Source organism: Artemia sp. Qi Xiang Cuo, chromosome 20 (assembly GCF_049724085.1).
Source record: "Artemia sp. Qi Xiang Cuo chromosome 20, ASM4972408v1, whole genome shotgun sequence".
Taxonomy (NCBI): domain Eukaryota; kingdom Metazoa; phylum Arthropoda; class Branchiopoda; order Anostraca; family Artemiidae; genus Artemia; species Artemia sp. Qi Xiang Cuo.
This window is the reverse complement of record NC_142813.1, coordinates 39,194,259-39,216,179: the sequence shown is the minus strand read 5'-3', so window position 1 is coordinate 39,216,179 and position 21,921 is coordinate 39,194,259. Positions and strand designations below refer to the sequence as shown.

The window sequence follows — 21,921 nt, the reverse complement described above, 5'->3', positions numbered from 1 at the left end:
CCGCATGTGATCTACACCGACTATGCATCGCACAGCTTAAATTTGGCTTTATGTAAAACTAGTAGGGTAGGACTTGTTAGGTCAACCTTTGCTACTATACAGCAGATTATATCATTTTTATCATCCTCACCAAAAACAACGAAAATGTTTGTAGAAGCGGTCGCTGTCATTTGTCCCGATAGTCCTGTGAGAAAGCTTGTGAAGTAGTGCTAAACGAGATGGGTGGAGCATCATGATTGCATTTTGTTTTATGTCTTTGTATTGTGTGATTATTTCAATACTTAAGGAAATATTTGATAGATTATTGTTCGATACGTAAGTTATTTTAAAAGTGAATGCGTTGGTTTCAGCAGCAACCAAATTTAGTTTTATGTTCACGATGGCTATGCTAGAGTTTGTAAGTGCCATAATGCTCTCTGTCTCTAATGCTCAGCAAACCAAAGATTTAGACTTAGTTGAGTGCTGTCGGCATATTAAGCTATGGTCTGATACTTTACTGCAGTCAAAACAAAATAATTTTGAAACAATTTTTCAGAAAGCCTAAGAGCTTGCACAAGAGAGCTTGCACAAGAAAGAGCTTGCACAAGAGTTAAATGTGGCTCCGGCTGTTCCAAAGTCTATCTGCCGAAAGTCCATCAACGATAATGAGTCCATCAAGGTTTTTTATCGCGAGTCATTGTTCGAACCTTACTTTGCTTCACTTATTGAAGAACTTGATCAAAGATTTTTGTGCCATCAGGAGGCATCTTTCAAAATCGGAAGACTTTTGCCAGCTAACAGCGAGTCATTAAATGTTAATGAATTTGTGAACGCTGTTGCTGTTTACGAGGGATTTCACGGGGGTATACGTGCGCTCGAATGTGAGTTAGTCCTTTGGAAACAGAAGTGGCTTGGAATTTCTGAGAAACCATCAACTGTTGCTTCGACTCTTGCGTCATGCAATGCAAAATTTTTCCCATGCATTCAAAGGCTTTTGACGATTTTTCAGACATTACCAGTGACTACCGCTTCTGCTGAGAGGAGCTTTAGCTGTCTTAAGCGATTAAAAACCTATCTGCAGAGCTCAACGGGCGAGGAGCGTCGGAACGGACTAGCTCACATGACCCTGAACCACGATATCCAGGTCGATGCTGACCAAGTTTTTGATTAATTTGCAGCCAAAAAAAGACCGGCGGCTGTTACTATGAGAGGTTAGGTCGTCTTCCGTTGCTCGTTTCTCTAAGTGCAGTTGATTCTGTTTTTTAAACTTTAATTGTGCTCCATCCTCTGTAAATAATGTTAATATCAATAAATTTCTTGCTTTCATGGCTGCTATATTATGCAGACTGAGGCCCCCACCCCTCCGAAACCAAATTCTGGGCAATTGTCTTTGATATAATATTATATTTTATTTATTTGGTTCTCTAAAACAAGGGTCCCATTGGCAAATATAAGGAATAATGCACTTCTTTTTTTGATATTTTCTAAATTCTGCCACTTGTGGTAGTTCCAAAACATCTACTCGCCCAAAATAGAAATTCTCACTGCTTCTAACCTTTTTTTTCAATTCTGACTTTGTTGGCAAAATTTTGTCATACATTCTCAAACAAAGAAAATCTACAACTAGAAATAGTCATGACAATCGTGTACTTTTCATTTCTATGCCTAGCTACCCCCCCCCCCATACCCCCCGCCTGAAATCTTGCTTTATAATAGATAATTTTCTTGCTCACATGACTGCTATAAAATGGTAGACTGACGCCCCCCCCCCCGAAATAAAATCCTGGATACGCCACTGATATCAGTATATGTAGATTAAACTGACAATCCACATTCATTTGTATTTTTTCAGTAAAGTGCAAATTTTGTTCTGGCCTTGGGAAGGCATAGGGATTTTGCGCCCAACTGACGTTAATTTCTGCTCGTTTTGAGTTTTGACTCGTTTATTTATTGTAATTTCTGTTCGTTTTGGGTTTCATTTATTGATCGATGCTGATTTGTGGTAGTTTCACGCTTGGTAGGTTGTTTTATTTTATTTTTGCTCATTTTTTGTTTAATGGAGTTCTTTACTTTTTTGTGAAAAACTTACTTTGTGGAAAAAGTAAAAAAAGAAAAAGTTAAAAAAGTTTTTTTTAATTAATAACAGGAGAAGATTCAAAGTGAAACGAAAGTTTCACGGCGTGAAATCATGTTCTAGCCAAGTTTTATTGATCATAAAGTTTATTTATGTTAAGTTTATTAACTCAGCCAAAACAGAGAATCAACAGCAACATTTACAATAGTCGCAAGAAGATGCCTATAGTGTCTAGTATAGGCTCCTAGAAATCCAATCATTATGGGAAGAATTGCAGGGTTTCTTGGGAGGGGAAGTGGTTCAAAACCACACTAAAAAGTGCATTGGGTAACAATTTTTATTTCTCCAAGGGAGGGTTTCTTTGGACCATTCACAGGAAGGGGAGCTATTTCTATGCCATCCAAGCGCAGTTGTCTCCTCTCTTAGGTCAGCCAAGATTTAGCATAACTTAATTTTTGCAGAGGAACTGGAGCGGTCAAGAGTATTTGAAGATGGGAAGCAGACGCATTCAAATCACTTTACGAACCCTCAGTATTTTAAAATTGGAAATATGAAAAATTTTTCATATTCCGATGTCGCTTGGTCAGAGGAAACAAACCGAATGGACATAGAATACTGGGAAGAGTATCGCAATCAAAAGGAAATTCCATTTGGGGATGAGGAATATTTGACTAGGAATATCCAAAAGTAAGCAAGTGTTACTTTTAATCCCAATTCCTGCTGACAATTTTCTAACAGTTGCATATCTCAGTTGTCAATTTGGTAATCTATAAAAGAGGGTATACTTGACAGCAAAAAATGGCTGGTAATGACATCAATATTCTAGTCAGGATAGTGTCCATATTTGTAGCCTATATGTGTGGCCATATATTTGAGTATAAAAGGAATATAAAAAGGTATAAAAAACGCAATAAGAAGTACAAAAAACTGTATTTTAGGATAAAGTTTTTTCAGTTACTTAATACAAAATTTTCAACATATAAAAATGTGTCTATTATCGAGGGTGGAAATATTTATGCCTTATTAATGCCACAATGAACAAAACCAGTAAAATTAGTTCTCTTGACAGAATTTACAAGCGAAATTCGGTCTCTTAGTTCCTCAAAAGTCTAAAAAAGGGGATCTGTATAAGAATTTGTCGGTCAACACGGGAGCTGGAAGGGGAGGGAAGGGGATTTCCTGGCATGGTTTGAAAACGGTCAGGAAGGGTCTGGGTTCAGGAAAGGGCATCCCCCCTCAAGTATAGAATAATTTATGTTTGTTTTAAGTATTAATGTTGCTCCTCGCTTTCAGTTGATTTCTTTTTCTTTTTTTTAATTAATTAGTAGCAATGGGATCATGCCTTGAATAACTGCTTATTTCTTTCATTTTGTGTTGAAACGGCTAAAACAATTGCCCGAGTAGTGCCATCTCTATTTAGTAAAAATTAGGAAACGAAACCAAATTTTTGCTACGAAACGAACTTTTTGGCCTAAAATTACAGGGTTTTTTGAAATTTTTTTTTTTGCTGAAAATTTTACACATGATTTCTGGAGGACTAATCGTAATTAAAAAGGCGGTTCAATTTTCAGCGAAATCAAAGTGCTAAGGATATTTGTTTTGTTGTTTGAACTTGTAGTTCATGCTCAGTTTTGTATATAACAAACTAAACTAAGGTATATCAATGGTGTACTAAAGTATATTAGTGACTGAGTTCTAAAAGAATATTTGAGAAGACAAGGTCCTTGAAGCTTTTGACTCGGGCCAAAATAATACGGAAGACGAATAGACTTAGAACTATCAAAGCTGTACACAAATAATTTTTTCTTCACTTTGACTACTAAATATAAATACAGTCATAAATATAAAAGCAGTTCTTAAAAAAATTATTGGCTATGCTTTGTGTATGTCTGATATTGCTATCTGCTGTATAGTTTTATATAGTTGAACATCGAAATTTGGGAGCGAGAATCATTGCATTGTTCAAGGGGGCTGAAGTGCCTGAAGTCTCAAGAAGCACAATGTTAAGGACAAATTTCCCGATGTTTCATAAGGGGTCCATCAGATTAGTATCAGGGGTTCTTTAACACATATAAAAGAATTATTAAAATTGTATAGCTGATGCACTATAGTTAATGTTGACGAGTAGTTGTAGTACGAAATGTTCAAGGGCGCCTGTGGAAAATTTTCCAGGGGAGGGGCCAGACGCCAGAATAGTAGCGGTGATTGGGGGAAAGGGAATCTATTTTAGGGTATTCTTTTTAGGAATAAATTTATTTTTAAACACAATTTTTTTTATTTTTAACAGGAAGAAAATATCAAACAAAAAGAGGAACTAAATTTGCATACAAAATGAAACAAAGAGTAAATTTTAAGCGGCGAAGATTCCTGTCAAGGTGATCAATCTACTTAATCAATAATATATTTAATTATGCATGCATTTAATCTTACAAGAAAATCATATTTAAACAAAGTTACAGAAATATTTATTGCTTCCGAAGATTATAACAGATGTGGACTTGTCCTTATGCAATTTCCTGAGCCTTAGAATAGGCTACAGAAGGAGTAGAAATACTAAAAAATCATCCTACCTGTATAGACACCACGTTTTGATTTTATAACGGCCATCTAAAATGTACCTCTTTCATAACAGGACAATTCTCGCCCTCTAACTGAAATCCCTTATATTTTCAGACAGTTAAAAAAATTCAGAATAGCGAAAAAAAAATTTTAACCTTGAAGCTACCCTTCATATTGACCTTCGTTCTTTTGATTGTCCTATTCAACTGAATAAAATGAACAGGTTAAAAAAAAATCACAAGGGAATATAATCAAATAGTTAGTGATAACAAACTGTAAGTAAAAAGTAACTTGGCCAATATTCACCAAAACTAAAAACGGAATTTTTATCTCAATTGGTACACCAACAGAATTCAAACCGTAAACGGAAAACTCAACCGTAAACAATTTAAGCTTCCATCTACAAAATGGGAATTTTACTTCTTTTTTTCCGGAAGAAACAACGTCGATGCATGTTTTTTTTTCCCCAGGGGTGATTGTATCCAACCGAAGGTCCTAGAAAATTGGGTGAGAGCTCATTTGAACGGAAATTTAAAATTCATTTTTAAGTGACCACACAGGTTGTGCCTGGGGTGTGTTGTGTTCTGCCATTTTAGGGCACCAAACTAAGACTTTGCCCCAAAGAGGACAAATCTGCAATCAATCAAAGATTCTGAGAAGCTAATTTATTAAAAGTATCGATAAACTGCAGAAGAAATAATGCCACACGGTGGCAGTACTAGATTAAACCAAGTTGATTCACTTAATTTTTAATGAAATTAAGTTTGGTGATGTGTAATTGCGTATCAGCTATCATGACGGATGGGGGGTTAGTCATGGTGTAGGCAGGGTTGGAGACAGATGCCTAAAAGAGTGCATTTTAATTACCAAACTGTATCCTCTTCATAAGCCTTCAGATAAATATTGAAAGTGGGAGGTGGGGAGGAGTAGGAATTAATCAAAATATTTCTCTATACAGCTAAGATATTACATTCCCATGCCTAGAAAAACAGAGGTGGAAAGGCATGGCAGGCCATCATGAGCCCTGCCAGGAAATTTCTTTTGGGGCGACAAATACATCTAGGAGCTTGGTTTTCAGCAAATTAAATGGTAATATTTCTCTTTTTCTTTTTTATGAAATATTTCAGTGTATTTAAACATACGTGTGTGATGTATTTACCGATCAAAGATTCCTATTGTAGAGGCTGTGATGGATTCAGCTATGTAGAAGATTAAAAAGTCTCACAGAATGTTCATCCATATGAACAATAATATCCCTTTTCATCCAACCGAAATTCTGCTGTAGAAATATTAACAAGGACTTTTTTCCCAAAAATGCTACTCATCGCAAATTTTTAAGCATATTCAAATTTTGTCCAAAATTTAAATTGATATCCAACAAAAGCAGAAAACTTTAAAACGTACGATGGTACTAATCAATTTACAATTGTTAATATATACATTTTAACAGCATTAAACCAGGGGTTTACGGGGTCGGTATTCCACATTATATTTTGGTTAGCCATCAAATTAAAAAAAACAACAGTTTTTTCAACTGAAAGCAAGGAACAGGTTTGGAACCTATTTGAGCGGATTATTCTTTATATGAAGGGGGCTGCCTCCTCCTTACCTCCCTACTCATTACTCTGAAGTTTGGCTTTTTGTCCAAATTCTTCAAAAATATTTACTAAAACACAAGGGTCATTCAATTGGAAAAGTAAGGTTTTTCAAAGCACTATAAATCTTTCGTTTAAAGAACGAGGTGTTGAGGAGGGGCTGTACCCCATACATACAGAGTAATTTCATTTCAATTTAAGTTTTAAACTTGTTCCTTACTTTTAGTTGAAAATTCTTTTTTATTTCTTTAATTATATTTCATGAAACGGCATATTCTTACGAACACAATACTTTTGCTAATCATAGGCAGCGCTATAGCGCTGCCTAAGTAAAGAACGATGTGGGCACAATGTGTTTTTTTTCCTCCATACCCGGGCACTGTGTATCGAGGGAGTTGTCGTAGAAACTTCGAAAACGGCTCTTTCGATCGGAAATTGGAGTGGCTAGTGCCCTTTTTAATAGTCGAAAGTGATTGGAGGGCAACTAACCCCCCTCCCACGCCTATCATTCCCCTAAACACAGCCAATCAAAATTTTGAGATCGTTGTTTCGTTCAGCTTAGTTGATTTCCAGATATAAAATATGTTTTTGAGGAGGACACTCCCCCACAACCTTCAGGGCAAGGGTTTTAAGTTATTCCCTGGGGGTATATAAGAACGATGTTGGCACAAAGTACTATTTATTATATTTTTTCTTTTAGAGCAGGGCACTTCATATGGAAGGTGTCGTTGTAGAAACTTCAAAAGGGGCTTATTGGATTGGAAATTTAGAGTTCTATTTCAATTTTTAATAGTCGAAAGTGATTGGAGGGCAACTAGCACCCCCACGCCCATCATTCCCCCAAACACATCAAAACAAAATTTTCAGATAGCCATTTTGTTCAGCGTAGTTGATTTCCAGATAGAAAATATGTTTTTGAGGAGGACACTCCCCCACAACCCTCAGGGCAAGGGCTTTAAATTATGCCCGGGGGGCTTATAAGGTTTTTATAGAAGACGTTGTCGTAGTAACTTCAAAACAGGCTCATTCGATTGGAAATTCAAAGGGCTAGTGCCCTTTTTAATAGTCAATAGTGATTGGAGCCGCCCCCACGCCCATCATTCCCCCAAACACATCCAATAAAAATTTTGAGATAGTCATTTTGTTCAGCGTAGTTGATTTCCAGATAGAAAATATATCCTTGAGGAGGACACTCCCCTACAACCCTCAGGGCAAGGATTATAATTTATGACCTGGGGGCCTTTAAGGTTTTTGTTGAAATCTGTGTCGTAGAAACTTGAAAAAGGGCTCATTCTCTTTGAAATTCAAAGGGCTAGTACCCTTTTAGTAGTCGAAAGTGATTTGAGGGCAACTAATCCCCCTCTCACATCCACCTCTTCCCCAAAAGTCCAATCAAAATTTTTAGATAGCCATTTTATTCAACGTAGTTGAAGGTTTTGGCTAGTGCTTTTTTAATAGTTGAAAGTGATTAGATAGTGACTAACGCTCCTCTCACGCCCCCCATTTTCCCAAACACATCCAATCAAAATTTTTAGATATTGATTTTGTTCAACGTAGTTGAACGTCCTGGAAATTAGGTCTTTTAGGATGATAACCCCCTCAGAGCCCTCAGTGCAACGGTTGTAAGTTATGCCCTGGGGGCATATAAGGCTTATATAGAAAGCTGTTGCATAAATCATAGGCAGCGGGATCGCGCTACCTAAGTAAAGAACGGGGACAATCAAGAACGAGACAAGAAAGGGGACTAAGTAAAGAGGAGGGCACTCCCCCACAACCCTCAGGGCAAGGATTTTAAGTTATGCCCTGAGGGCATATAAGATCGATGTTGGCACAATGTATTATTTATTAATTTTTTCCTTTAGAGCACTTCGTATCGAAGAAGCTGTCGTAGAATCTTTGAAAAGGGCTCATTCGCTACCTAATAAAAGAACGGGGACAATCAAGAACGAGACAAGAAAGGGGACTAAGTAAAGAGGAGGGCACTCCCCCACAACCCTCAGGGCAAGGATTTTAATTTATGCCCTGAGGGCATATAAGAACGATGTTGGCACAATGTATTATTTATTAATTTTTTCCTTTAGAGCACTTCGTATCGAAGAAGCTGTCCTAGAATCTTTGAAAAGGGCTCATTCAATTGGAAATTGGAGTCGCTTGGGCTATTTTTAATTGTCGAAAGTGATTTGAATGCGACTAATGCCCCATACACGCCCACCATTTCCCGAAACACATCCAATCAAAATTTTGAGATAGTCATTTTGTTCAGCGTAGTTGATTTCCAGATAGAAATTATGTTTTTGAGGACAGTCCCCACAGCCTTTAGGGCAAGGGTTGTAAATTATGCCCTGGGGGCATATAAGGTTTTTATAGAAGGCGTTGTCGTAGAAACTTCAAAAAAAGCTCATTAGATTGGAAATTCAAAGGGCTAGTGCCCTTTTCAATAGTCGAAAGTGATTAGAGGGCAACTAACCCGCCTCTCACGCCCACCTTTTCCCCAAACACATCTAATCAAAACCTTGAGATAGCCATTTCATTCAACGTGGTTTTAAGTTCTGGAAATTAGGTCTTCGAGGATGACAACCCCCCTCCCCCACCCACAGCCCTCAGGGAAAGGGTTGTAAATAATGCCCAGGGGGCTTATAAGGTTTTTTATATAACGTGTTGTCGTAGAAACTTCAAAAAAGGGCTCATTCGATTGGAAATTGAAATAGCTGGTGCTCTTTTATAATAGTCGGAAGTGATTGGAAAGCAACTAACACTCCTTCCACGTCCACAATTTCCCCAAACACATCCAATAAAGATTTTGAGTTAGCCATTTTGTTCCACGCAGTTCGAAGTTCAGGAAATTATACCTTTGAGCAGGATACTCCCCCCACAGTCTTCAGGGCAAGGGTTATAAGTTATGCCCTGGGGTATATAAGGTTTTTATTGAAATCTTTGTCGTAGAAACTTGGAAAAGGGGTCATTCGATTGGAAATTCAAAGAGCTAGTGCCCTTTTTAATAGTCGAACGTGATTTGAGTGTAACTAACCCCCCTCTCACGCCTATTTTTTCTCCAAACACATCCAATCAATATTTTAGATAGCCATTTTATTCAACGTAGTTGAAAGTTTTAGAAATTAGGTCTTTAAGGAAGACACCCCCCCACAATTCTCAGGGCAAGGGTTTAAGTTATGCTCTGAGGGCATATAAGGTTTTTATTGAAAGCGTAGAAACTTCAAAAGGGCTCATTCAATTGGAATTTGAATGGGCTAGATCCTTTTTTAATAGTTGAAAGTGATTTGACAGCAACTAACGCCCCTCTCACTCCCACTCTTTCCCCAAAAACATTCAATCAAATTTTAGAGATAGCCATTTTGTTCAACGTTGTTGAAAGTTTTGTAAATTATTTATTTAAGGTTGACAAACCCCCCCCCCCCCCAGAGCCCCAAGGACAAATGTTGTAAGTTCTGCCCCGAAGGCATATAAGGTATTATAGATAGAGATGTCGCAAAACTTCAAAAGAGACTCATTCAATTCGAAATTGAGAGGGCTAGTGCCCTTTGTAATAGTTGAAAGTGATTGGAGAGTAACTAACCCCCTTCTCACGCCCACCACTCCTCCAAATACATCCAATCAAAATTTTCAGATACCCATTTTGTTCAACGTAGTAGAAAGTTCTGGAAATTAGGTCTTTGAGAATGTCACCCCTCAAGCACTCAGGGCAAGGATTTTGAGTTATGCCCTGGGGGCATATAAGATTTTTATTGCAAGTTTTGTAGTAGAAACTTCAAAAGGGCTCATTTGATTGGAAATTGAAAGGCCTAGGGCCATTTTTAATAGTTGAAAGTGATTGGAGAGTGACAAACGCCCCTCTCACGCCCACCATTTCCCCAACCACACCCAATCAAAATTTTGGGATTGCCATTTTTTTAACGTGGCTGCCCCCAGGTCACCTTATATGCCCTGGGGGCATATAAGGTGCTTATAGAAGCGTTGTCGTTTCCAAAAGGGTTCATTCGATCGGAAATCGAAAGGCCTAGTGCCCTTTTTAATAGTCGAAAGTGATTGGAAAGCTTGATACTTTTATAGTAAAGATTGACGTGGGTATAATGTATTATTTTTTGTTGTTGTTTAGACCAGGGGACTTCGTATCGAAGGAGTTGTCGTGGGAACTTCGAAAAGGGCTCATTCGAATGAAAATGGAAAGGGCTGATGCCCTTTTAATAGTCGAAAGTGATTGGAGGCCACCTAATCCCCTTTCCGCTCCCACCCTCCCTCGCCCACTCTAACATTTACCCATTATGTTTAAAAACTAAATGTCGCCTCAAGATTAAATCAAAATGCACTCTGGTAATGGTAATTCCCAATAAGGTATCTCTGCAGTATCCCAAGAGCGACTGAGGGTATTATTTTTAAACTTTCGGGGCTACTGCTGCTCTTAAAATTTAACCAAATCAAAATAGCGTAAGTGTATCAAAGCTATCAAAGAAAGTAAACAAATTTTTTTGCGAATGGTATCAAATTATCCATTTCAGGTCAGCTAGAGGAGGTATGAAACTAAATTAAACAGTACTATTTGTGTCCAGATTTTTAAAAGGGTGTATGTTGTTAAACATTGATGAACATTTTCTCCAGCATACAGATAGCAGGCCAAATTAAGTCTTCAAAAAACAAAAAGATTTAAAATATTGTTTTCTTTTTCCCTGAAAAGACTATGTCAATATAAAACGAACAGAAATTAATTAAAAAAAACTTTTTCCACAAAATCAGTTTTTCAAAGAAAAAAGAACTCCGTTAAACAAAAAATGAGCAAAAATAAAATCAAATAATCTACCAAGCGTGAAACTACCACAAATCAGCATCGATAACAAATGAAACCCAAAACGAACAGAAATTACAATAAATATCCGAGTCAAACTCAAAACGAGCGTAAATTAATATTAGTTGGGCGCAAAACTCCCATGCCTTCCCAAGGCCAGAACAAAATTTGCACTTTACTGAAAAAATACAAATGAATGTCTATTATCAGTTTAATATACATATACTGATAGTTATTAATCAAAATGTTAATCTTATTTGATTTATTAAAGTTATAAAAGTAAAAAAAATTATATTTTTTAAAGTAAAGTAGATTAATATAATCACTCATAGTAATAAAAATGAATAAATGATAATAAAAGACAAAAAACACGTATCCCGTTTAGTGAGAAAATACAGAATCAAATATTTCTGATTATAATGGTTCCAGATATCAGCTCATTGGTACTCATGCAATACAAGCAATAATTTACGGCGTATTATATCAAAATTAATGATAATAAAAAAGTTCTTCTGAGGGAAGATAAGAGCAAAGTTGAAAATTAAAACGAACAAATATTATTACTTCACGGTCTATCTAACATATATCAATAAACCTAGTACAAATAAACGAACTAATTATATTTCACTATGTTTGTAGGATTAAAGAAATCTAGCGCTTTATTGAAAACATAAAATAATATAGAAGCTTTCAGAATTCAAATCACCAATTAATAACCAATCGTATCCATTCACACACATCCCATTGATTAAATTCTTCAAGTTGACAAAGGTCTTAGTAAATGCAGTAAAAAAAAGCATATTGTTCTTGTTATGCGACAGGTAAACGTTAATTAAAACAGTATTGCCAAATCTGATCGTGAGATAACGATTATCAAAGCCGTAACACTTAGGGGGAAACTGGCAGAGTTGACGCTTGATGATACACGCCAGACCTCCTGAGGGTCGACCACGTGTACTCCGTGTATTTGTGGTAAATACGATATGATCTGAACTTCTACACAAAAAATTAACGCTGACACCGGTCAACAAATGTTCTTGAAGTAACACTATTTCAAAAGAGCTCAACAAACTGTCAATGCAAATATCTTTGTCCTTGGTTTCATTAATATTAAAAGAGCACTAAATCAAATATAATGACGATAAATTTCTTGAAATCTATTCCCACCTTCCTTGACCCTATCCCCCCAGATATTTCTGTGTTTTACTTTAAATTACTTGAGGTTACAATTTCCTCCAATTTAAAGCGGGATATCTACGTGAAAGATATTGCCCATAGAACAAATGCGTCAATGTGTCTCCTTAAGCTCTTGAATAAGTTTAACGTCCCCCATCCCATTCTTTAAGGATTTATACTTCCTTTGTCCGCCCGCATCTCTAATATGCTTGTCCAGTTTGGAATCCTGGTATCTCCCGTAATGAATCAGATAAAATTTAATCTATTCAAAAAAGAACCCTAAGAATAATTTTTAAAGAAACTTTTGTACCAGAGTCACTCCTTTTAAAAAAGGCCAAGCTGGAAACTCTTGAGCACAGCAGAGGAACGCTGTGCCTCCGTTTTGCAAAAAATGCAATAATAAACCCTCGCACGGAAAACATTTTTCCCAAAAGACACTCCCCATCCAGACACCGCCAGCCACGTACTGTTTCTGAACCCATCCCTATCTTGTCCTCCATCCGTTGTTTAACCTCTAGATATGAAAAAAACCTTTGTCCTCTTCATTACTGATCAAATAAACCCTTTTTTTTTTTTTTTTTGTACTGGTGATACCCATGCTGGTGTCCGTTTGGCTCTTCCGTTCCCTCCCCTTTTTATATACTCTCTTTTAAACCTTTTTCACACTATTTTTATCTCAATTTTTTTTTTTTGGTTTTGTTTTAGTCTTTGCCTTTTTAACTTTCTTACATTTTACACTTTTTGTTTTTTATACTAACTAATAGCTTTGCCTTTCTGATATTTTTGCTTATGACATTATTTATCCAGTTTTTTGGTTGTGGTGATATTTCTATGTCTTTTTTTTATTATATGACCCTAAAATGCGAATTCGGCCCTTCGGGGCTTGTGATAGTCATTTTTTGAAATAAATATCTTATCTTATCTAGCATATACTGGTGGATTTTCAATTTATTTCTGATCAGATTTTGCTACAATTTCATGAAGCTTAGGGCATTTAACGCTATAAGATGCATGATCACGAAGCTTAGGACATTTAAGGTTATAAGATGCATGATCACCAGCACAATTGGCACATATGGGGAGCAGGTGTTATGGCGAGTCTTTGGGTGATTCATGAGGACCCAAACATCTTGCACATTTTATAAAACGACTCTTGCCGATAGCTACAAAGTGGTCAGGAGACCGGCACTTGTGGCAGCAGTGAGGAATAGCTTTGAGCTCAACAACACGTAGAAACTCGTAATCAATTTTCAATCCAAATGTATGCCCATATTTAAGTGCAGCGTTGTCCCGAAAAGCGAGCTTAACGGTCTTAGAATTACCAACTCTAGTGGCATCTTTGACTATATCACAATCAAATATATTCGATAAATCATAATCATGCTCAATTCCTCTAATGAGACCATAGAACTTCTTTCCAATCAATTTTGCCTTCGCATTATTAAGAACAGACGAGACGGATTTGCAGAAGTCTTTCGCAGCCATAAGATCAATTTTCACAACTAGTTTATCACCCACAGATCGTAAGTTGACAGCAGATTCACGCTTCTGAATTTTGTCGATTAATTCTTTACGTTTAGCTGGATTATTCACATTTGGAGGCACATTTGAGATAATAACGGTGGCGAAATCATCAGGGGCACCACTAGCCGGAGCAATTCGTCAGAAATTTAGCTCATAAGGTGTTAACTTTCCATTTATAACTTCAAGAGTTTGTTGAATATTATTTACTTTAGTAGCTAAACGGGAATAGGCTATTGCTGGTATAACAGGAACTTCAGTAGGGATTCAAATCATGTAAATAGGAGTTTGTAATGTATCAGAATCACATTTTAGGAAAATCTTAATAATATCCCTGAGATGGTTAACTAAAGCTTTTAGGCCTGTGCGCTTCGGGCAAGACACAGACGGAGAAACAGAGGCAGAGAGATTTCTTAGCAGCACACACACTGGAAATGTCGAAAAAGTCAGCAGCATGTTTTATAGCTATTTCATCCTCAATGCCTGCTTCAACGTTTACTTGAATAAAATTCAAAACAGGCGAATACATATATTGCTTTTCATCAGACGAGAGCACGCTCGATATATCAGACATAATTTCAGATATGAGCAAGTTAATCTTTTAATAGCATGACATCACACATAAATAAACGATTCAATAGCCCATTCCTAGGTTAAATCAGGTAGCCATGATGCGCTAGGCAATTCACTCGGAATTTTAGTCCTTTGAGACTAGAATTCACTCTTGTGAAGTTTTAAGTTTTATGTACTCATGTATGTAGTGTTTTATCTACTTTTTTCGATATACTCCTCAATTATCATTTTTGTATATGATGTGGGTTAAAAATAAATAACTATTATTATTATTATTATTATTATTATTATTGAAAAGCTTACTGGTTAATAAAATATCCAATTTAAGACAGATGCGTGTTCTAAATCTCTTCTGGATATTTAATGGTATGAAAGCTAAGGTGAATGATTTTCCTTCCAACCCAGCTGTGATGTAAATGGTGACAATTCTTTTCGATGATGACGGTTACTCGACGAAAAGAAAACTACTAATTTTGTCAATTAATTGTTTGGAATACATAGCTGTTAAGTATTTCAACTATTATGCAAGGACTCTGAAATTCCAACAGCCATTTCGTTTCTACCAGATTTCTATTTGTCTTAATGAATAACGAAAATCACAAGCGTCCAGCCAAAGACTCGCGAAGTTCATAACTCGTGGAAAGGCCCAAATCTGAAGTAAATTAAAGCTGGGATTTGAGAAAGACTGATCAAAACAAAAATATTTGCGGTCAACAATGATTGCATCAGCAGCGCGCTGCTGCTGCTTTTCTTTATCCCTGCCACGGCCGACTTCCCTTATCGGCACGGCGTTGGGGTCTAGTTGTAACAAAAGTATAAAGATATAAGGCAGCGTCATTCAGTCAGTGCAAGCTGACGCCCCTTGCACCCCACCCCCTTTCATGGATGCTTGATCATGCTTCCTTACTTAACGTTAGCTCATTGGACTGAATTTAGTCCTTGAATTTTTTTTTCAGTGCTGAAAAGACCGAAGAACTTATTTTAAAACTCTTAGCATTGCTGCCATCATTACAAAAGGAAAATACAGAACAGCTTATAAACTTCAAAAATCCCTGGTCACTTGATATGTATCAAAGATGGTTAGTTTACGGTAGATGGCAGCAAAAGGTGGTCAGACAGCTTACAGATGAAAGAGAAGTTATGGAGAAAGAATATAGAACATTAAAAGACCAAGTTGATGATTTTGCAACCGAGGAAGATGCTTCTTATTGCAAAAAGATGGATATTGTAGCAGCAACAACATCTGGCTGTGCAAAATATGACAAACTGATAAGACACTTATCTCCAAAAATAGGTAAGTAATTATATGAATTTTTATGTTCATTATCATCATCATCTTCATTTCAAATTATAGTTACTATAACACGAACAAAAACAAAACGAGCGGAAAAGAAAATAACCGGGTTCCCAGAAGCAAACTTGTGGAGGGATTCATTAAACATTTATGCAACTACAAACTGACAACGCACACGAAAATGACTCAGTAAATTAAAACAACCTATTAACTATCAACTGGAAAATGGCAAAAATCAGATCAAATAGGTGAAAAAAACTAACAAAAACAATAGGAGAAACTATAGGAAAAGAGGGAGAAAAAATACGCGACAAAAACTACGGAAAGACCCGCCCAGAAACTACCTTCGCGAAGAGAGATAGAGGGACATCAGGAGGGATAGAGTTGTAAAATTCAATTTTTATTTTTCTCCATCAGTATAAAAGGCCAGAGATACTTTTACTGCAAAGGTTTGAAGTTTCTATGTGTAGCCTGCTTCTATGTATGTAAATTTTAAGCCGTGTTAGTAGGCTTCATGGTGCAGTTTTGGTAAAAAAAAAAAAATAAAATTTTTTGTAACAAAACGCTGTTTTTTGTGTTTTATTGTTTGTGCTTAATCCTATTTATCTCTTTATTTGTTTCTACTTTAAAATTGCATTGGTGGTTTTTTTTATATAGTTTTCCAATTTTGATTGCTGGCTGTATTATGCATTCTTCCTCAAATTCTATTGTTCTGCAAGCTCTCCCTTCAATCGAATCTTTACAGAAGAATGTGATTATGTTATTCTTGAAATTAGAAATTTCAACAAATTTTAGTAATTTATTATGTTTTATCTTTTTGTGTTTTGCAAGTCGCTCTTTCACACCCTGTAATTAAATAGACACTGTGGTTAAACGTCTTTTAGCAACATTCGCTAATAGAATCAGCTATTGATTTTATTACCCACATGAATTTTTAACATTGCTATTGAAGAATCGTAGCTTTAGCCATATAGATAAGCTTTGGGACCGCCATACCTTCCGTAATCTATTGAAGGCCCCATTGGCTTGACCGATTCTTGTGAGCACTTCTTTTGTGGTCGATCCGGTGCTTTCTATTATGCTTCCCAAGTATTTGAAATGGACGACTTGCTCTATATGTTGGTCTCCGCAAGTGATGCTCTGGGGTGAATCTGTGGTAGCCATGCATTTTGTTTTCTCATTATTTATTTTCAGGCCGACCTGGCCACCTCTCTCCCTCACTTTGTCAAGGAGTTCTTTGAGTCTTTGCTTGCATGATTCTAGGACGGCGATGTCGTCACCGAAGTCTACATCACTGAGGCGTGTTTATGGATTCAGCTGGATTCCGTCTGTGCTTGTACTTCGGAATGTGTAATCAATGACGATTACGAAAGTAGCGGTGACAAGACGCAACCTTGCTTAACTCCTGGCAGAATGCGGAAGAAACGAGTTTGGTCATCTGGTGTCTTTACACAGAACTCGCTATCTTCATAAAACGCAATGATCAGCGGAACTATCTTTTCAGGGATTCCATAATGCAGTAAGATCTTCCACAGACTTAGGCGATCTACTGAGTCCTCAATGAGTCAAAATGACTTCTCAAAATCAATGAATATCATATAGATATTGGATCGCCATTCACTGCTATCTTCCGTCAGTAGCCGTAGAGTAAATATCAGGTCTGCACATGAACGGTTCGGTCTGAATCCATGTTGTTCGTCGCGAAGGTGTCTGTCGAGCTGCGAGCTGATTCTCTGCAGTAAAATGTGCGCCAGCAATTTGCCTGGTTTGGAAAGCATCCAGATTCCTCACCAGTTGCCTGGGAAGGACGCGTCTTCTTTCTCTTCAATTAGGCATTCTTCTAAAGATCGTAATCTACTCAATGCAATAACCATTACGACATGATTAATGCAGTTTTACAGAGTAAATTGCTAGAGTTATTGTTTGGTCACCTTGTAAAAGCGGAAGTTTTACTATTCAAAAGAAATATGCTCCATAAAACAACTAAAACTCTTCAAATGACAATGATAGCCCCGGTATTTATATAAATTACAGTAAAAATCTAATGTCGCAGTTGTGAACTTAGAATAGAGAGATATGACTAAACTCCCCCCCCCCTTTGTTTCTGATAAGAGTACTGAAGTGTCAAAGTGTTCAAGAATTGGGTGTATCTATTAGATTAAAGATGGTTCGTAGACTTCTAAGGTCCTTGCGTCGGCCCTGCAGTGTGTTGCTACAGCTGAGTTCAAACTCTAAGTCTCGTATTACCAAGCTGAGATCAATTCCACTGCGCCACTACGGGACAAAAGAAAACGAAGCTTCTCCTTCAAAGATCTGTTTATTTCTATCTTATTTGGTTCCTATAATATCCAGAAAGTTTACCTCAAATGGGTTCTGTCATTTTTTCTTGCTTAGAAAAATAGTTAAAATTTGAAACTTGTGATATCAGAATCATGTTCGTCTTACCAGAACCATCGATAAGAAAATTTCAACTTCACCAGCAGCTGTACCACCTATTGAATTTCTAAAACAATGTTTTGGGTTATCAGTATGGGATGTGAAGCTGATTAATTTTTATGTGCATTCTAGAACTGTTGAACAAAATTTGGAAGAGATCTAGAATAAACATTACTGGACTATTCTATAACACAGGTGATATGAGACCATATAACTTAGGATAAATGACTGTACTATAGTAGAACGTAACAGATTAAAAAAAATTAAATACAAATATGAATTTGTGGTATGCAGATCTATGACAATTTATAGGGTGTAACTACTACTCTACAGTTTTTTAATTTGGAGCAGGCCCAAATGAACTACCTGATAAAGGTTAATGGACTATCTTTTATCTCAAGTTATATGGGATCCTATTAATGTAATTACTATTCTAGAGTCATCTTTAGCCGAGTGGATGAAATACTGGACTTGCAATCCTATGTCCGTCGGGATTCGGTTTCGATTCTTGGTGTTGCTAAGGCATTTTTAAGTCCTGGCTTCGGGTGAGGGTTAAAGGCGTGACTGCAAGCTAAACTGCCTGGGGTGTGGAGGCAATTGGCTTTTGTGGCCTGAGATTTGATCAAGCTGGGCTAACCGCAACACATATATTAAAAATTAGGTTAAATTATTCTACAGCTCTTCAATTTTTACTTGTCTTTTCCAGTAATGATGGAAGAAGCAGCAGAAATCCTCGAAGCGCATACGCTTGTCTCAATGACCTCCGCTTGTGAGCAGTTAATACTTATTGGTAAGTTAATCTTCTAAATGAGATTCTGTGCTAGCGGTTAAACGTAGCTAAAACAACAAAAAAAAAACAATAATAATAACATAAGTAGAATCAATATAGTTCCAGAAAAAAACAACGCACGAATAAGGTTGCTTTTCCGTACTAAACATATTTTGAAAAATGAGGGACGGATAGAAATTTTCTATTTAACGGAACTCGAAACATAAAAAAGTGGAATGTTTACACGCCCAATCCGGTACTCTCTCCCATGTAAGAGAGAAAAAGTGTTAACGACAAAATTGGGAAAAGTCTTCACTGAGTAAGATTACTGGCCTCACAATTTAATAAGTTTTCCGTTTTTACTTCTTTGTTTTTGCTGAGGTTCAATGAGAGGAAATGTGAATATATGTGTTAAAATAAATATTGGACGATAGCTTCAAACAAATTTCGAAAAAAAAAATTGCTACTTGAAATGATTATGGAAATGATTTGTTGTTCGCCCTATAGTCATCTTATGGCCATTGCTTCACAATCATATTGTGAGGTTCATAGTAACTAAACTTATTATCACAGAAAAATAAAGACTAGTGATATAATTAAAATAAACATTCCTCGTACTGTTTCAGAATTAACTTGATAGGAATGTGTTTCTTTTCTTTTCTAAGCTAGTATTAACTTCCTCCTTTACTCCAATCCCGGCTTCTTGTTTCAGGTGATCATCAACAGTTGCGACCAACTACAGCTGTATATCATCTAGCCAAAGACTACAATTTAGATGTCTCTTTTTTCGAGCGCATGATACGACTTGGTGCCCAAAAATCTTCTCTTACGGTACAACACCGGATGAGACCTGATATCGCTCGTTTAATTGTGCCATCTATTTATCCCAGCCTGGAAAATCACCCATCGGTGTTAGACTACCCAAACATTAAGGGAATGAAACAGAATGTCTTTTTTTTAACTCATTCTGTCCCAGAAACAGAGGTTTGTACAGGCCTATTCTAAATAATATAGGCCTACTTTGTTCTCATATATGTACACAGTTCTGGATGGGAGCCTCCTCCCCCATGAGAGGAGTTTGGAGGACATGTGTTTTATTGCCCACTTTAAAGATACAAAATCACAAGTGTAGTAATGAAAAGAAATACAAGACAAATATTAAAGATAAGCACTAATAAGAAAAAAACACTGAAAGAAAAAAAATAATAAAGAAAAATCACTAATAAAGAAAAAAAACACTAATAAGCAAACAAACAAAGGGAAGGAAAAAAAGCACACTTCTAATAAATACAAAATATCTCTTCACGAGATGAACTACATAAATGAAAAACGAGTTACCGGAGACTCGTTCAAATGACCTAAAGCTCGTTTATACGCACATTGTTCGATTTGTACATACTTGGTGTACGGATCTATGACAGAATATCTTCGGCTAAGTTCAGGATTTGAATGCCAAGACGGAAACCTAACCAGGTACTTAGCCGACTTATAATAGCTGCTGCGGGTTTTCCGTCTTTCACTGATAGTAAGCATTTCCCAAAATGCAGAAATGTACAAAATATGAGGTGTTACAAGCGCATTAAATAGGCGACTCAGAATACGGTGATTTTCAGCATTCTTCAGTATGACTGGTTTTCCGTACCAGGAGCATAAATTTTTGTAAACATTTTGGCAAATAAGTCCAAGCATCATCCTTGAGTCGCAGCCGTATTCAACTCCCAGGTATCCCAACCAGTTACTACGACGGATAAGTTCTCCCGATGGTGTACGAATATAAGGATTGCATTGCTGCTCATGACTAGAGTATACAAGAAACTCCGTTATTGTAGGGTTTACCTGTAGGCCGATACTATTATATAGCTCAATGGTTTGGGAGAATTTCTCTTGTAAATCTAATAGAGATGAGCTTAAAAGTAGGAGGTCATCTCTATATAAAAGACAGGTCAATGCCTTCAAGAGAAAGCCTCAAAATAATTTTAAAGAGAAAAAACAAAAATTATTTGTTTTTAATTTAGCAATGGTATAATGTCTTGTAGTCTTTTCAAGTTTTTCTTATTTCTGTAACCTACAAGCAAAGCAAGAACAAAATTAGGCTCTTTCAGGGGAAGGAAACTTTACAAAAGGGTGAGGCGGGGGTAATGTTCTTAATATTCTTTAAAATGTTTTATAAGATGGAGCAATGATTCGACTTAAGTCATTTGGCCAAAAAATTTGTAAAACTGAAATGCAACTGATTTTTAATAATTGATTTTAATTAAAACCCGTATCGCTGAGAAGAGTAAAGGGGGATTAAGAGAAGAAAAAAGAAGAAGAAAGGGTAAAACAAAAAAGGGAAAGGCAAAAAAAAAGTTTCAGCTTTTTTCGATAATTCATTTCTATACCTTTCGTAATTATTGCGATTTCAATAGTATTACGGAAAAAAAATAATTATCAACAATTCAGGAAAACCCTACAGGTGTTGACATTGTGCCGAATCTTAGAAAAAAGTAAAAGATAAGAGCTTGTTATCTTAGCTTACAATTTATTGCAATTAATTCCACATAATAAGTCTTTGTGAAAAAAATAGGTAAATAAAAAGATCATGTTTCTCCTAACAACTTTTTAAAACTGATCCATTAATGATTAAATCTACCCATGATATTACAGTACCTGCACGCTTGAAGGAAGATGTCACCTCACACCCCTCAGAAGATTGGTCTTTAGAACCCAGTCCTTGCGAAAATTTATAAAGCAGGGGTGAAAGTACAATAATAATAATAATAATAATTTATTTATAACCCACTGCACAAACAATGTGAAAAATAGTGGAGTAAAGTGAAAAAGGAAATAAAAAATAAACACACAGCACATAAAGTATAGATAGACAAATAAAAAGAAAAATCAACGAAACAAACGAATGAGACCATGGTGAGGAGACAGTTTTTCACAGGCATTTGCAGACAGTTTATATGTAAATCATTAAGTTTTTTTAGTTATATCAGACGCGTTATACTTTCTGATAATACGGCGATTGCGAAATGACAACGGATTATACAACAAAAATTTGCCATACCGATGATAGCATTTCCTTAATTTAGATAGGTCATTCTTCCTAAGCAAAATATAAATACCTGATAGGTACAAAATAGCATTGTCACTGAAAACTGA

At 36.4% G+C, this 21,921-nt stretch overlaps 1 pseudogene across 1 annotated transcript in view; it reads left to right on the top strand.

Moving 5' to 3' along the window:
* Positions 1-21,921, top strand: part of LOC148940178 (NFX1-type zinc finger-containing protein 1-like) — a 171,224-nt pseudogene that overhangs the window by 50,388 nt on the left and 98,915 nt on the right. The window contains exons 4-7 of the transcript XR_016143460.1: positions 2,515-2,740; positions 15,232-15,569; positions 18,712-18,795; positions 19,487-19,758. The product of XR_016143460.1 is annotated as an NFX1-type zinc finger-containing protein 1-like (transcript). The remainder of the gene's footprint in view (positions 1-2,514; positions 2,741-15,231; positions 15,570-18,711; positions 18,796-19,486; positions 19,759-21,921) is intronic.